The sequence below is a fragment of the Pseudoliparis swirei genome, unplaced genomic scaffold (genome assembly GCF_029220125.1).
Source record: "Pseudoliparis swirei isolate HS2019 ecotype Mariana Trench unplaced genomic scaffold, NWPU_hadal_v1 hadal_29, whole genome shotgun sequence".
Classification (NCBI taxonomy): domain Eukaryota; kingdom Metazoa; phylum Chordata; class Actinopteri; order Perciformes; family Liparidae; genus Pseudoliparis; species Pseudoliparis swirei.
In genome coordinates this window covers 376,043-384,827 of record NW_026613265.1, presented here as the reverse complement: position 1 = coordinate 384,827, position 8,785 = coordinate 376,043, and the positions used below count along the sequence as shown (strand labels likewise).

The 8,785-nt window shown below is 48.9% G+C and overlaps 1 pseudogene; it reads right to left on the bottom strand.

Annotated features, from left to right (window-relative positions):
• LOC130191231 (eukaryotic initiation factor 4A-III-like) lies at positions 1–7,971 on the bottom strand (annotated as a pseudogene).
• Positions 7,972–8,785: the final 814 nt, after the last annotated feature.

Below are 8,785 nucleotides of genomic sequence, written 5' to 3'. Positions count from 1 at the left end.
TTAAATGTGAAAACAGGAGTTTATTGAATAAAAATTACAACAGGAAGTGACCTCAGAACTCAAAGCAAAACAACTTTATTTACAAAAACACACCTGCTGCTTACAGCCATTTCACTTTAAACCAATAGAGAGACAGGAAGTAGAAGGGGCGGAGCTTCAGAGACGGCCTCCAGGTCAGATCAGATCAGCCACTGCAGAGACAAGACGTTCGTATTGATCCCAATGTATTGATCCCTAAGACAGGGTTTGCCGTACCGTTCATGGGCATCTCGTCGATCTGGGTGGAGTAGTACTGCTCGATGTCCCTGAGGATACGGATGTCGTCGTTCTTCACAAAGTTGATGGCCACGCCCTTACGGCCGTAACGCCCAGACCGACCAATCCTGAACGGGTCAGAGGTCATTTTACAAACTATGAATGGAATATGAAAATCAGCCTCATCTCACTTTGAGATCCTCAAACACGAAGCTCAACCTTTTGAATGGGTTTGGAGTAACAGTATTATTACTGTTTTAAACAGGTGTGATGCGTACCTGTGGGACTACTCCCCGTGGGACAGGTGTGATGCGTACCTGTGGGACTACTTCCCGTGGGACAGGTGTGATGCGTACCTGTGGGACTACTTCCCGTGGGACAGGTGTGATGCGTACCTGTGGGACTACTTCCCGTGGGACAGGTGTGATGCGTACCTGTGGGACTACTTCCCGTGGGACAGGTGTGATGCGTACCTGTGGGACTACTTCCCGTGGGACAGGTGTGATGACTACTCCCCGTGGGACAGGTGTGATGCGTACCTGTGGGACTACTTCCCGTGGGACAGGTGTGATGCATACCTGTGGGACTACTCCGTGGGACAGGTGTGATGCTGCCTGTGGGACTACTCCCGTGGGACAGGTGTGATGCGACCTGTGGGACTACTTCCCGTGGGACAGGTGTGATGCGACCTGTGGGACTACTTCCGTGGGACAGGTGTGATGCACCTGTGGGACTACTCCCGTGGGACAGGTGTGATGCGACCTGTGGGACTACTTCCGTGGGACAGGTGTGATGCGTGCCTGTGGGACTACTCCGTGGGACAGGTGTGATGCACCTGTGGGACTACTTCCGTGGGACAGGTGTGATGCACCTGTGGGACTACTCCCGTGGGACAGGTGTGATGCTGCCTGTGGGACTACTTCCCGTGGGACAGGTGTGATGCGTACCTGTGGGACTACTTCCCGTGGGACAGGTGTGATGCGTACCTGTGGGACTACTCCCGTGGGACAGGTGTGATGCGTACCTGTGGGACTACTTCCCGTGGGACAGGTGTGATGCGTACCTGTGGGACTACTCCCCGTGGGACAGGTGTGATGCGTACCTGTGGGACTACTTCCCGTGGGACAGGTGTGATGCGTACCTGTGGGACTACTTCCCGTGGGACAGGTGTGATGCACCTGTGGGACTACTCCCGTGGGACAGGTGTGATGCACTGTGGGACTACTTCCGTGGGACAGGTGTGATGCGTACCTGTGGGACTACTTCCGTGGGACAGGTGTGATGGCACCTGTGGGACTACTTCCCGTGGGACAGGTGTGATGCGTACCTGTGGGACTACTTCCCGTGGGACAGGTGTGATGCGTACCTGTGGGACTACTTCCCGTGGGACAGGTGTGATGCGTACCTGTGGGACTACTTCCCGTGGGACAGGTGTGATGCGTACCTGTGGGACTACTTCCCGTGGGACAGGTGTGATGCGTACCTGTGGGACTACTTCCCGTGGGACAGGTGTGATGCGTACCTGTGGGACTACTCCCCGTGGGACAGGCGTGATGCACCTGTGGGACTACTCCCGTGGGACAGGTGTGATGCGACCTGTGGGACTACTCCCGCGGGACAGGTGTGATGCGCCTGTGGGACTACTCCCGTGGGACAGGTGTGATGCGTGCCTGTGGGACTACTCCCGTGGGACAGGTGTGATGCGCACGTGCCTGTGGGACTACTCCCGTGGGACAGGTGTGATGCGCACCTGTGGGACTACTCCCGTGGGACAGGTGTGATGCGACCTGTGGGACTACTTCCCGTGGGACAGGTGTGATGCGACCTGTGGGACTACTTCCCGTGGGACAGGTGTGATGCGCACTGTGGGACTACTCCCGTGGGACAGGTGTGATGCGTGCCTGTGGACTACTTCCCGTGGGACAGGTGTGATGCGTACCTGTGGGACTACTTCCCGTGGGACAGGTGTGATGCGTACCTGTGGGACTACTTCCCGTGGGACAGGTGTGATGCGTACCTGTGGGACTACTTCCCGTGGGACAGGTGTGATGCGTACCTGTGGGACTACTTCCCGTGGGACAGGTGTGATGCGCCTGTGGGACTACTTCCGTGGGACAGGTGTGATGCGCACTGTGGGACTACTTCCCGTGGGACAGGTGTGATGCGACCTGTGGGACTACTCCCGTGGACAGGTGTGATGCGTACCTGTGGGACTACTTCCCGTGGGACAGGTGTGATGCGTACCTGTGGGACTACTTCCCGTGGGACAGGTGTGATGCGTACCTGTGGATGTAGAGCTCTCGGTTGTTGGGCAGGTCGTAGTTGATTATCAGAGAAACTTGAGGAACGAAACGTCCGTAGAGATCAACACACGACTGAAAGAGATCAATAAGTCATGAAGAAGAAGAAGAATCCACAAATGGTCTCCGGGGTCCCGGTCTCCCGGTCTCGGTCTCCCGGTCTCGGTCTCCCGGTCTCTTACCTGGCTCCAGACCTGAACTCCTTCATGATGGACTCCCTCTCCTTCTGGGGCATGTCTCCGTGCATGGAGGACACCGTGAAGTTGGCCTCCCTCATCTTCTCCGTCAGCCAGTCCACCTGAAACACAGAGACTCAGCTTCCCAGAAGGCTTTGCTGCAGTGGGTCACATGACCTGTGAGGAAGAGGAGGAGCAGACCTTCCTCTTGGTGTTGCAGAAGATGACGGCCTGCGTGATGGTCAGCGTGTCGTAGAGGTCACACAGCGTGTCGAACTTCCACTCTTCTCTCTCCACGGCCACGAAGAACTGCTTGATGCCCTCCAGAGTCAGCTCGTCACTAAATACATATGAATATAAATACATACAAATATAAATAAATACGCACAAATATAAATACATATAAATAAATACGTACAAATATAAATACATATAAATACGCACAAATATAAATACATATAAATAAATACGTACAAATATAAATACATATATATATAAATACGTACAAATATATACAAATACATATAAATATATGTCAGGTCATCACTAAATACATATAAATATATATAAATACACACAAATATATATAAATACAGATATAAGTACATATAAATACATGTCAGGTCGTCACTAAATACATACACATACAAATATATGTAAATACACACATATATATAAATACACATAAATATATATAAATACATGTCAGCTCGCCACTGAGACATATGAATATATATAAATATAATCCACACACATAATCACATCATCACTGACCGTTTGACCAGGATGCGGATCGGGTCCGTCATGAACTTGTTGGTCATCTCCAGGATTTCGTGGGGCAGCGTGGCGCTGATCAGGACCACCTGGGTGGCCGGGGGCAGGTAGCGGTACACGTCATAGATCTGCTCCTTGAAACCTGAACCGGGTCAACGGTTAACATCACACATCAACAGGTTCACAGGGACATCACAGCTCCTTGCTCGGTGTACCTTTGTTGAGCATCTCGTCCGCCTCGTCCAGGACCAGCATCTTGATGGCTCTGGTCCTCAGGCTCCTGCGGCGGATCATATCTGCAGAGCACAAACCAACCTCAGCTTCCTATTGGTGGACTGAGGCGACCAATAGAAGACCACACCCCATAGAAACACGGCCCCAACCGTTGCAGACACGCCCCTCTTCTGTGACAGCCAAGTACCGACTGGAGCTGGACTGGGACCACAGAGACCAGACTGGGACCAGAGACCAGACTGGGACCACAGAGACCAGACTGGGACCACAGAGACCAGACTGGGACCACAGAGACCAGACTGGGACCACAGAGACCAGACACCGACCACAGAGACCAGACACCGACCACAGAGACCAGACACCGACCACAGAGACCAGACTGGGACCACAGAGACCAGACACCGACCACAGAGACCAGACTGGGACCACAGAGACCAGACTGTTTCCAAAAATAGTCAACATTGAGCTCCGTCAAAAAAGTTTAAAAAACCGCCATAATCCACGGGCACGAGGACCTTGGGGAGGCTGCTGCCCTGGGTTTCTCACTCTGCAAGCAGCCAATGAGGTGAGCTCAAAGTAAATGATGCACGGAGTGAATAGTGAGTCCAGGTAGTTACAGAATGTGGATATATATATATCAGTGTTTCCCCTAGGTTTACAGCTTCAGGGGGGCGGGACTAGTGCCGCTGCTAGCCATATTGGTGTCCCAACTCCTAAACGATGCCCCCCCTGAGATAGGAAAGGGACCCACGGCGAGCGTTGTCGACGGGGTAGTGAGAGTGTGCTCACCTGTGTGCGCGAATGTGTTGACGGGGGGGGGGGGGGGGACTTCAATAGTAGGTCGACGAAAATTCACCGCCACCCTATTGTATATATTCAGCTTTACTTGAGGCAAAGGGAAACTTAGAAACTGTCTCCAGTGAAACAGAGAATTAGAAATAACTATCGACTTCTCTCCATTCTTTGCATTAATATATATTATAACTAGAACGGGCACTCGGTAGAGCGCATACCTTCGCATATCACAAGATTGGGCATTGAATTATGAACATTTTGGCATTAGTTGCATGCCAATTCGACAAAAATGTATCGTGCTATGGTAAAAAAAAAGATGTTGACCTTTCCATGACCTTGACCCGATTGATCCCAAAATCTAATCAAATGGTCCCCGGATAATAACCAATCATCCCACCAAATTCCATGTGATTCAAGAAGATTTGACCTGTTCATGACCTTTGACCTTGACCTTTGACCCGATCGATCCCAAAATCTAATCAACTGGTCCCCGGATAATGAACAATCATCCCACCAAATTTCATGCGATTCGGTTCAATACTTTCTTAGTTCTGCGAAAGATTTTGACCTGTTCATGACCTTTGACCCGATCGATCCCAAAATCTAATCAACTGGTCCCCGGATAATAAACAATCATCCCACCAAATTGCATGCGATTCGGTTCAATACTTTTTGAGTTTTGCGAATAACACGCATACAAATAAATACACGGCGATCAAAACATAACCTTCCGGCATTTTCAATGCGAAGGTAATTAGTGCTGTGAAAAATAACGCGTTAACTCAAGTTATTTCAATTACAGGTTTAACGAGTTATTTTTTTTTGCGCATTTAACGCATGCGCAGAATGAGCTTCCAATCCGTCTGTTGTTGGTCGTCGGGACGAAAAAAAAGTTAATTGCTAAATGAGCTTCCAATCCACCACTTCAACCTGAACTCTGTCCGCTCTCATGCAGCCGGTCTGTTCATCGGTAATGATCCTTCCGCAGGTTCACCTCCGGAAACCTTATTACGACTTCTACTTCCTGTAGATCAGGGTCTCAACACGTCGATCGCGACCTGCCAGTCGATCGCGCGAGTGTCGCAGATCGCATGACATTAAAGAGATTGGCCCGCCCCCTGACATGTTCTCTAGAGCACGTCTTTGTTCTTTTATTAAACTAAACGTCTGTTGTTGATCGTATCTCACAGCAGCATGTCATTTCTGTCCTTCGCGTTGCGTTAACACTTATCGATCTCTCCGCCCGCGCCACAGAGCTCCGGCGCGCATCGACCGAGCAAAACAAAAGTCACTTGTCAATCTGTCCACCTGTCCGGGCCGGTGAGGCTTCAGCTTTGCAGCGGTGTCCCCGCCGTCCCTTTCATCACGGCCCAGTTCATGAAGAAAACCCACACAGTCAGTTTGCCTCAGCAGCTGCTAGAGGAAGACTAGAGGCCTTTAGATGTATCATGGTGGAGTTAATGGTTGACAAACAAGAGAAAAATGCTCTGTTTAACCCTCCTGTTACCTTTACATTTACTAACATATTTTACCCTCGGGTCAATTTGACCCCAGCAATTAAAACCTCCAGAAAATTATTAGAATTAATATTGCTTCCCAAGTTTAAGTGTGAGGTACTTTATGTTTGTTTGTTGACTACCTAAATAGCCCTTTAAATAAATAAAAGTTGATTTTTCTGATATGTTTGACACAGTGAGAAACAGCCTGGGGTCAAATTGACCCCAAAGAACACCGACATTAAACATTGAATGGGGTCAAATTGACCCGAAAGGTAACAGGAGGGTTAAACATTCTGTTTAGGATGAAGATGTATTAATGTTCCATATGGAAGAAAACTGCTAAATAACTGCTGAGTTGCAGCACCATTGTATAGAAGAATGTATAAATGTATATATCCGTCTTTTGTCATAAATCTCTATGTTCTCACAAAATATACCGAGAATATCGGTAATATGTGATTAATCATGATTAATCCACAAAAACCTGTGATTAACCCGATTAAAATTTGTATTCGTTTCACAGCCCTAATTATAATATGTGTTCCTATTGAATGGTATATTGACACTGAACTGCATAATACACCCAGCAGCATTATGGGATGTTGAGCTTCCCTCAACTCAAGACGACCACCGTGGCTGATGGTCATCTGGCGCCAGCAGCCGCGAGACCCCCATGTGGCTTCAGGGTTCATAAAGTAAATATAGTATACTCCGGATTTAGATATGTGAATAAATAGGGACTCGGCATGCTTAATGGAGGCAGAGAGCAGCAGGTCTTCAATGAACCTCACCAAACACGCGCGGGGTCCCTGAGACCACGTATGACTGTAGTCCAGCTTCCTGATGTCCTCGCCCACGTTGGTCCCTTGATGCAGGAGTGACACTGACGTTCATGTAGTCCCCCAGAGCCAGCAGCACCTGAACACACCAGAGACAAAGACCATCAGAGGCCAGGACACCCACGCCGCAGACGATTGGTCGACTGTGATGTGGAGGGCTACCTTCTGGATCTGTCCGGCCAGCTCTCTGGTTGGAGCAAGGATCAGAGCCTGGGTTTCCCTCACCTGCAGCAACAATACAGATTATGAATACACATGTATAAATGTATCTCCAGGAAGCGGAGGGCACCCTGACCCCTGACCTGGATGTCCAGACACTGCAGCACCGACACGCAGAAGGTGGCGTCTTCCCAGTTCCAGACTGAGACCTGAACAGAGAGCACGTTAGAACACCTGCACAACATTGGTAAACCTGGGGTACCCAGACCCTCAGGACCCTACGTGCAGGTCTTACTGGGCGATGACGTCACGGCCTTTGATGATCTGGTTAATGGCTCTCTGCTGGATCGCTGACGGCTTCTCAAAACCTGGAACACAAAACATGAAAGCTTCAGCTAACAGAGACCTAATACTAATGAGTGGTTTGGCACCAGGGGTCCAGGTGGGCCCTGTGGACCCAGGACAGCAGCTCTCCGACCAGCACACACCGGGAGCTCTCTGTTCACGACACTCATCCGGACTCGAGCTCCCGCTAGCTGAAGCTAATGCTAACGGAGGAACAGCTTCATCAAAAAAACAGCAAATGGTGTAAAGTAAATTACATGATACATCTGGAGCTTCGATAAACTATGATGAGGAACAGTATAATTAACTTATATCCTGATTGAACTCGTCTAAACATCGCGGAGATAAACAGTTAGCTTTAGCATCCTAAGCTACCCCTCCTCCAGGAGGCCCGGAGATCCCCAGTTTACCGTAAGCGTAGATGCCGCGCAGCAGGTCCTCCGCAGGCCCATCGTGTCGAAGGTGGGGTGACGTCCACCTCCTCGCTGGTCTCAAACTCCACCTTGGTCATGTCCTCGTCCCGAAGGAGCCTCTTCCTCTGCAGCCCGACTGCAGCCATGTTCCTCTGCGATGTTTCGTGAGGCCAACAACAAGAAAAGAGCTGCGACGTTCTGCTGAACACGCGGAAGAAAGAGCGGGGAGCGCTGATGACGTAGCGTGCACGTGACGCGCTCTGCTTCCGGTCGGTGGAACAGCGACACACACAGGTCAGGAGAAACGCACCACAAGTCAGAGTCTCTGAACCGGATCTGACCAACTCCAGAGAGGTTCTCTCTCAGAGCCTTAGAGATAAAGTAAGGATATATATTAGGGCTGTGAAACGACCAAAATAAAAATTTAATCGGGTTAATCACAGGTTTTGTGGATTAATCATGATTAATCACATATTACCGATATTCTCGGTATATTTTGTGAGAACATGAGATTTATGACAAAAGACGGATATATACATCTATACATTCTTCTATACAATGGTGCTGCAACTCAGCAGTTATTTAGCAGTTTTCTTCCATATGGAACATTAATACATCTTCATCCTAAACAGAATGTTTAACCCTCCTGTTACCTTTAGGTCAATTTGACCCCATTCAATGTTTAATGTTGTATTCTTTGGGGTCAATTTGACCCCAGGCTGTTTTTCACTGTGTCAAACATATCAGAAATATCAACTTTTTATTTATTTAAAGGGCTATTTAGGTAGTCAACAAACAAACATAAAAGTACCTCACACTTAAACTTGGAAGCAATATTAATTCTAATAATTTTCTGGAGGTTTTAATTGTTGGGGTCAAATTGACCCCGAGGGTAAAATATGTTAGTAAATGTAAAGGTAACAGGAGGGTTAAACAGAGCATTTTTCTCTTTGTTTGTCAACCATTAACTCACCATGATACATCTAAGGCCTCTGG